This window comes from Dipodomys spectabilis, unplaced genomic scaffold (assembly GCF_019054845.1).
Source record: "Dipodomys spectabilis isolate Male_0828 unplaced genomic scaffold, ASM1905484v1 ptg000002l, whole genome shotgun sequence".
NCBI lineage: Eukaryota > Metazoa > Chordata > Mammalia > Rodentia > Heteromyidae > Dipodomys > Dipodomys spectabilis.
In genome coordinates this window covers 32941916-32951445 of record NW_024870679.1, presented here as the reverse complement: position 1 = coordinate 32951445, position 9530 = coordinate 32941916, and the positions used below count along the sequence as shown (strand labels likewise).

General features: G+C 37.7%; 1 pseudogene; it reads right to left on the bottom strand.

Annotated features, from left to right (window-relative positions):
• Positions 1-9140: 9140 nt before the first annotated feature.
• LOC122113149 lies at positions 9141-9233 on the bottom strand (annotated as a pseudogene).
• Between the last annotated feature and the right edge of the window lie 297 nt (positions 9234-9530).

The following is a 9530-nucleotide window of genomic DNA, read 5'->3' as shown; positions in this document are numbered from 1 at the left end:
TGGGATTGCATGAACTTGCAGAGCTTCTGCATGGCAAAGGACATAGCTAGCAAGATCAATAGAAAGCCCACGGATTGGGAGAAGATCTTCACTAGCCATACAAGAGATAAGGATCTCATATCTAAAATGTACTTGGAACTCAAAAAATTAAATCCTCCAACAACAAATCCTCAAAGAAACAACTGCCCAATAAATAAGTGGGCTGAAGACTTAAAGAGAAACTTCTCTGAAGAGGAAAGAAGGATGGCCAATACACACATGAAGAAATGCTCAATCTCTTTAGCTATAAAAGAAATGGTAATCAAAACAACATTGAGATACCACCTCACCCCAGTTAGAATAGCTATAATCAAGGACTCTAATAACAACAGATGCTGGAGTGGATGTGGACAGAAGGGAACCTTACTACATTGTTGTTGGGAGTGTAAACTTGTTCAACCACTTTGGAAAAATACTAGAATTTGTTCATCAAAATGGTAGCATAGCTAAGTAGTTGTAATGTATAAGGAAATAAATAGCAACCATTTCTACATTATTTTTTTTTTGTCAGTCGTGGGGCTTGAACTCTGGGCCTGTGCGCTGTCCCTCAGCTCTTCAGCTCAAGGCAAGCGCTCTACCACTTGAGCTACAGCGCCACTTCCGGGTTTTCTGGTGGTTTATTGGAGATAGGAGTCTCACGGTCTCTCCTGCCCGGGCTGGCTTTGAACCACGATCCTCAGATCTCAGCCTCCTGAGTAGCTAGGATTACAGGCGTGAGCCACCAGCGCCCGGCATCTACATTATTTTTTAAAGCTGAATATGGACTCTACACATTAATCAATTCTTAGTCAGCTGTGATACCCCCTACACATTTAAAACTTAATTAGGAATATTATAATTAAGACAGTGGTGAGTCATTGGTTACTAGTGGTGGGTCAGTTTCTAAGGTGACCATTCAAGATTCTTGGCATTTCAAGGAAGCAACTGAATGGGCACACACACAAAAGTAAAGATACAGGAAAGAGTTTAATAGAGAAAACATAAATACACTATGAAGGGAAAAGAGATAATTGAGCTAGCAGCCACAGAGCTTTGAGGTTACTAAGAAATTCCTGCTTCACACCTGGCATTTGTGTCTGGATCATAACTGTAATTCTAGATACTCAAAATGCCGAGACATGGAGGACTGCATTTCAAAGCAAGCCTGAGAAGTCCAAGAGACTACATCTCCACTTAACCAGCAAAATACCAGACTAGAGTCATGACTCAAGTGGTAGAGCACCAGCTGTGTGCAAACAAGCTAAGCAAGATCATGAAGCCCTATGTTTGAGTCCCAGTATCAGCCAAGTTTTTTTTTTGGTTAGTGATAGGGCCTGAACTCTGGGCCTGGGCACTGCCCCTCAGCTCTGCAGCTCAAGGCTAGTGCTCTACTATTGAGCCACAGCACTACTTCTGGCTTTATCTGCTTATGTGGTTCTGAGGAACTGAACCCAGGGCTCATGAATGGCAAGGCAAGCACTCTACCACTGAGATACCTTCCCAGCCCCCAGCCAAGTTTTTTTTTTTTTTTAAAGGAATTCCTACTTTATAAGGCTCAGGGAGTATGGGAAAAGTTTGTAGTTATGCTAAAAGGTTAGTTTTAGCAAAGCAAGGGATTATGACATGGAATATTTTGGGAAGGAATGTGTGATGTACAAGGCTGTCATCCTTTAGCTATTAAATAAATGAATGACATGCAATCCATTTGATTGTAGGCATTTTCGCAAAATAGCCAGGTTAAGGACACACGTTTCTGCTACTCATGTGTCTTGTCTTTGTGCAAGGCTTAAAGGATATCATTGAACTGATTTGGCCTGCTTGCACCCTCCCTTCACCAGAGGGCCCCTCCCAGGAGCTTAGTCCCCCCCAGTGGAGGCCCCTGACCCAGGGGCTTGGTTCTCTCATCGGAGGCCACCACCCAGAAGAGGGTCTTGAGTCTTGCCATAACACAGGCCAGCCCTCTTACAAGCCAACACTTAGGTACTGCCTGGTCTCAGGCCAAGCCCACCTTTCTCAGACGGCCACCAGGACTGGGTCTGGCTGGATTCAAGCATGATATTGATGTGACAGATTGCCTGAAGGGAGGAGAGAAACGGTGGAGGGTAGAGGCAGCATAACCAACATCCCAGGACCATGCGGTGGGAAAAGTAGTTTCCGTGTCCCACTGCTCATCCTTCTGCCTGGCCTTTATTTTCTATTTACTAAATAAACTCTTTAAAACTGTGCTCAATGTTCCTGGTAGTATTTCGATACTACTGAAGAACAAGAACCTACCACATTTCCATCTCATTTATCAGGTTTAAAGTTTTTCTGACCCCTCGGAAGAAGTTCTTAACTGCAAATGGATCACAAGCTAACCACAAGGCGAAATGTCATGAGAGTACTAGGAGCAACAAGTACATACACAGGGATGGCATTATTCTGCAAGTATGCTTCCATTGCTTTGTCTATACTACTTTATGTTATGTGATTCATCCACACCAACTTACATAGATCATCCTAACTCATAGAATGATAGAAATTTAATGCAATACACTACAGTACACTTACCTATCTATCTCATGTTACTGGGATATAGGTGTCCAATTTTTACGTTATAAGTCATCTTACTAAGTGCTCACCTTTGAAAAATACGTCTGTTTTTACACGTGCAAGAGCTTTTCTGCATAGTCTATACCTAGGGATAAATATCCTGTACCTTTGATCTGTATCTTTGTGGACACCTGATAGTGTCAGAGTTCCTAATTTCTGCCAATACATTAGGTGTGAAAATTATTTTATTGGGTTTTAGGTTGACATTTTTTTTGTGGGTCGTGGGGCTTGAATTCTGGGCTCTTCCCTGTCCTCTTCAACTCAAGATGAGCACTATACCACTTGAGCCTTAGTGCCACTTTTGGATTTTTAGTGGTTTATTGAAGATAAGAGTCTCACAGACTTTCCTGCCCAGGCTGGCTTTGAACCAAGATCCTCAGATCTCAGCCTCCTGAAGTAGGTAGGATTACGGGCATGAGTCACTGGCACCCGGCTCGGTTTGACATTTTTATGGCTAACATAAAGGGAAATCATCAGCTGGGTGCCAGTGGCTCACACCTGTAATCCTAGCTACTCAGGAGGCTGAGATCTGAGGATTGAGGTTCAAAGCCAGCCAGGGGAAGGAAAGTCCGTGAGCTGCTTATCTCCAACAAACCACTAGAGAACAAGAAGTGGGGCTGTGGATCAAGTGGTAGAGTGCTCACCTTGAGCTGAAGAGCTCAGGGACAAAACCCAGGCCCAGAGTTCAAACCCCACGGCCTTAAAAAAAAAAAAAAACCCAAAATAAATCATCTTTAATAATGTTATTGGGAATCTAACAACAACAACAATAAAAAAAACCTCTTGTTATGCATCTGATTTATACATTTGCCTGGGTTTTAAATTGGATCATCTGTGCTTTTCTATATTTTAGCAATCATTGGTTTTTTATATATAATACACATCATTCCCAACTTTGGTAATTGCCTTCTTATTTTTATTTTATTTTATATTACTGTAAAGATGCTGTACAGAGGGGTTACAGTTACATGAGTAAGGTAATGAGTACATTACTTGTCAATCATTGTTGCCACTTCCCTTCCTTGTTGTTTCTTTTGTAGTGCAGGTTTTGTGGAGACATATTGTTTCAGTTTTTCTTTTCTGTTGAAGGTTTTTATTTTTCTCTTAGTTATGAAGGAGAGTTCAGCTGGGTATGCTATTCTTGGTTTATAATTGTTTGTTTTTAGTGTGTGGCATACTTCATTCCAGGCTCTTCTTGCTTTCAAGGTCTCTGTTGAGAAATCTGTAGTTATCCAGATTGGTTTTCCTTTATAGGTGATTGATCTGTTCTCCCTGACAGCTTTAAGGATCCTTTCTTTAGTTTTTCTTGATTCTTTGCAGATTACAATGTGGCAGTGGGATGTCCTGTTCTGGTCTGGTCTATTTTGGGGTCTAAAGGCTTCTTGTATCTGATTGGGCGTATTTTTTTCCATGTTTGGAAAGTTCTCTGCTAGGATTCTGTTAAATAAATTTCTGAGCAATTCCATTTTTGGTCATTTACCCAAATGATCATGAACAAGACTGTACTAAAGCTACCAGCACAACTATGTTTATTGCAGCATTATTTACCATAACTAAGATATGGAACCCAGATGCCCCTCAGTAGAGGAATGGATCAAGAAAATGTGATAGACACACACACACACACACACACACACACACACACACACACACACACACACACACAATGGAATTCTATGCCTACATCAGAAAGAATGACATTGTCCCATTGCCCCATTTGTTAGGAAATGGAAAGATTTGGGAAAAATTATATTAAGTGAAGTAAGCCAGGCCCAAAGAAATATAGGTTCCATGGTTTCCCTTATTTGCAATAACTAGTGTATGTCTGGGACAAGCAGGAAAGGTCAAAATCTATGTTCATTTGACCAGATAAGATGATGTTAAGCGAAATGAACCCCAAGATAGGAAAATAAGTGGTTTTTTTCTTTCTTGCTATTGTTTCTAACATATTTATAATATACTATGTGATTTTTCTGGTTTTTTTGTATGTTCCTTCCCCACAGTATAATCCTTGTTTTCACTGTATTTGATGTCAGTGCCCTGCATCTTGTATATACACTTCTCTAGCTTGGGGAGGGGGAGGGAAAAACATCTGTTGTTATTAGAGTTCTTGATTATAGCCTTTCTAACTGGAGTGAGGTGGAATCTCAATGTTGTTTTGATTTGCATTTCTTTTATGGCTAGAGGGGTTGACCATTTCTTCATGTGTCTATTAGCCATTCTTAGTTCCTCTTCAGAGAAGTTTCTCTTTAAATCTTTATCCCACTTATTTATTGGACATTTGTTTCTTTGAGGATTTGTGTTGGAGGATTTAATTTTTTGAGTTCCAGGTATATTTTAGGTGTGAGATCCTTATCTGTTGTATGGCTAGTAAAGATCTTCTCCCAATCCGTGGGCTTTCTATTGATCTTGCTAGCTATGTCCTTTGCCATGCAGAAGCTCTGCAATTTCATGCAATCCCATTTGTCCAACCTTTCTTTAATTTGTTGTGTTTCTGGGTCTCTATTCAGAAAATCTTGGCTTGTGCCAAGGAGACCTAGAATTTCTCCTATTCTATCCTGTAATGTTTTCAGAGTTTCTGCTTTGACTCCGTGGTCTTTGATCCATTTACGGTTGCTTCTGATGCAGGGTGATATGTAGGTATCTAGCTTTAGTTTTCTACAGGTGATTAACCAATTTTGCCACCACCGTTTACTGAAAAAGCTGTCTTTCTTCCATTCTATTTTATTAGCTCCCTTATCAAAGATTAGGTGCCTATAGGTCTGTGGGTTCATTTCTGGGTTTTTAATTCTATTCCATTTGTTCTCAGGTCTGTTCTTGTGCCAGTACCAAGCTGTTTTGATTACTATGGCTTTGTCGTATAGTTTGAAATTTGGTATTGATATTCCTCCAGCACTGTTCTTTCTTTTAAGGATCGTTTTTGCTATTTGGATTCTTTCATTGTTCCATATGAACTTTTGGATTGCTTCTTCTATTTCCTTGATGAATGAGGCTGGAATATTGATAGGTATCACATTGAATTTGTAGATAGCCTTGGGAAATATTGCCATTTTCACGATGTTGATCCTTCCAATCCAGGAGCATGGGAGGGTTTTCCACTTTCTAAATTCTGCTTTGATTTCCTTTTCCAGATTTTGAAAGTTTTCATCATAGTGATCCTTCACTGCTTTGGTTAACTTAATTCCTAGGTATTTTAATTTTTGTCATGCTATTACAAATAGAGTTGCTTTCCTGATTTCAGCTGCACTCTTAAAATTCAAAAAGTTTTAAAATAATTTTGTTATTGAAATATTTTCCTGTGGCTTGGTATTACTTTAAAAAATTTCTTGTAGGCAACAATGCTACAACATTACCTTGCCCATGTAACTGTAACTACTCTGTACAGTATTTTCACAATAAAAATTATAAATAAAAAGTTTCTTGTGACCTATGGTCATAAGCCAGAAGTCCTTGCAAACTATTCACAGATTTGCTGGATATTTTTTAAACATCGCATTCTCAACTAACATAGTTCTTGTTTGTGAAAGATAAATGGCATTTTAAAATCCCAGGTTTGTTGTTTAAACAGTTATAGCTTCAAAATCTTGTTTATAAAAACATTTTCTATCATGAAAATCATTCTTTTTTCTTTTTATATTTTGTATCTCTCACATCATTTTATCATTCTAAGGTAGGAAATATTTTAAAGTAATTTATTATAGAGTCTATCTCTAAGATACTCAGAAAAATATTACCTGGATTTTGAAATCAGTAATATTTTTGCTAGTGTGCAAATGTTACATTGTTTGCTGCAAAAATACTATGTGTTTTATAAAAAGATGTTGCTTGAAGTCTGGATTTGTTAAATTGTTCGTCGTTCACACAGTACATCCTTTTAAGTGTTAAGCATAACTTTGAAAATATGACATGGTGACCCTCTTTGTATCTAGAGATGCAATTAAAAATAATGGCCTAAATATTCAAGAAGTAGAAAATATTGGCCATTGGACTTTGAGGCTATTCATCTGACCTTCTTTTGTGGCTTGCAGGCAGGCAGTTTGTTTTTAAATGGATGGCATGTTTAAGATCTGTAGTCATGTCATTTTTCCCCCCTGACAATTAGTAAGATAAAGAAGAGAAAACTTTTATAGGGAGAAATTCCAACTAAGCTACTGTCCACAGATCAATAACACCTAGTGTTTCCATAATGTAAATATGCTCTAAGCTTGTCTCTAGGGACAAAGACAGATCAGCTTTGTATAAACAGGTTTTTATTTGATAAGTAGACAATGGATGGAGGAAAAAAGTGCTGTGGTTCTTCACAAAGTGTTTCTGGTGTTTGAGAATGATGTACAGATCCAATTTATGAAAAAAGAAATCAACACAATAGAAGAGAGCATTTGGAATACATTCACAATAAGTGTAATGAGACATGATAAAAGTTTAAGAATTATATACTAATTATTCTGATTTGATCATTATACAACGCATAATTGAATCCAAGCACCACATTGTATTTTTATAGGTATGTAATATTACATGTCAGTCAGTAGGAAAGAGAGGAAAGGAAAAGGGAAAGGTAAGCTATATACAGATTCTGTAATCTATATATTGAATTAACAATACTCTCCTGGCCACATGTTATTTACATTTCTCCCATGTTCAGTGATACCCACCCTCTCCTAGGATTCCTTCCATGTTCAAAGATACTCAAGCTCCTCTAGGGCTCCCTAAATGTCCTGTTCCTATTACAATAGCATCCTGAAGTGCAGACTTTCAACACTGAAACCAAGCAGAATTATTTGGGTGCAGTTTCTGAATTGCAGCTCCATGAATCCTCTAAATCTGAAGACTTAAAAATTATCCTCTGTTCCTAATTACCCAATATGTAATTTTATGAAAGCTCTAAGGTAACATTTGTAAATTCTTATTTTTATAAAAAGACACAGAGGACTGCTTATGAAGGCATAAGACAATCCTTTTGGGCAACTATTAGAAGATTTTTACATTAGTTCTCAACATTAATGTACAAGATTTATTCTCTGCATTTCTTGGCTGAGTGGTATGGACATTTTCTCTGACTCTCCAGTAATAATTGGTAGGTAAGTTTGCACCTATTTACTTTTGTTCAATTGGCTTCATTGACAAAGAATTTGGAGAGTTAAAACATATTTAATTTTGTATTACCTGTGGCTTTTAAGTGTATCTTTGGAGAAATGTGAATCTTGCTGAAGGTCCCACTACAAATCAGTGACCACACCCTAAAACTGATTTGAGATGATTTTATTTTCTTACTTTCAGATTCTTTTAAGACTTCTGAGAACAACAATCCTTGAGTGAATCAGTGTATTTTAATCTTTTTTTCTTTCATGCATGTGTTTCTAACACATTTATAAGATTATCTCTTTGTTGCTTTGTATGTCCCTCCCCCACAGTATAACCCTTGCTTTCACTATATTTGATGTCAGTATAACTTGTGGAGGAGATGGGGAAAAACCAGTTGTTTAAGGATACAGGTGGACCTGTTGCAACAATGAGAAGTACAAGTTGTCATGTCCAAAACGAACTTTACAATGTTGGTGGGGGGGGGGGGGCTGGGGGGAGGGAGGAAGGAGAAGGATTGGGATTAGGGGGGGAGGGGGGAGGCTGGGAAGGGATGTGAAGGATAAACAAAGGAGGAGGCTGCAATGCTTGGTAAGAAATGTACACATTATCCTGCCCATGTAACTGTAACTCCTCTGTACAGTATGTTCACAAATAAAATAAAATTAAATTTAAAAAAAAAAAAAAAAAAAAAAAAAGAATTCCAGATGCTTAACTGTGTAGCTCTTTGGTCCAAGCCTTAGGACTTTCTGAGACCTTAACAAAGACTTTTATGGTTATGCCCTCTGTTTCATTTAGTTTTTTATATTATTTCCCTATATTTGATCCCAGGATCAGAGACATTTTTTAATTATAATATTGCTGGTTATTGGAAGGGACTGAAATTTCAAGACTGCTAAGTACTGGATTCCTTTTTTAAAATTTTATTATAAAGGTGATATACAGAAGAGTTACAGTTACATAAGGCAAGTAATGAGTACATGTCTTTTTGAACAGTCTCACCTCTTCTCTGGCTTTCTACCAGTTTTATCCCTGCTGACCCCTTCTCCTTCACAACTTAGTACTGGATTTGGGATATACATACATACATACATATGCATACACATATATATATGCTTTTTATTGTAAAAATACTGTATAGATGGGTTACAGTTACATGAGCAAGGTAATGAGTACATTTCCTATCAAGCATTGTTTCCTCCTCCTTTGGTTTTCCCCTACCATCCCTCCCACCTCCACAACTACACTCCCCCCCCCCCCAAATTTTAAAATTCGTTTTTCAATATAGTGTCTTGTACATCTCATTGTTACAGTGGGTCAACCTGTATCCCTATGTAAGCATTTTGTTTTTTCCCTTCCCTTTCCCAAGTTATACCAACATCAAATACAGTGAAAACAGGGCTTATACCATGGGGGAGGAACATAAAAAGAAACAAAAAAATCACATGAAAAATATGGAATGCTTCATGGATTTTCATGTCATCCTTGAGCAGGGGGCCATGGTAATCTTCTCTGTATCATTCCAATTTTAGTATATGTACTGCCTTTCTTTTTCTTTTCACATCTTATTCTCAGCAACATACTCCAAGGTAACAAATTCAAAAATTCTCTTGAAATCTTTTTTTTAGTATATCATTTAGTTTTTTATGTAATTTTCTGCTTCTTACATTAGTATTTGCATATGCATTACTAAGATATTTAACAATAAGTATAGGGGCCTCCTGACCTTTAGTTGCTAATAAAGGTTTCTTGATGTTCTTCAAGCCCTGGCTAAAACTTCGTCAATGCCATTGTACCTACACAGACATTTCTTTAAGAAACTTCAAATTTTACTGATA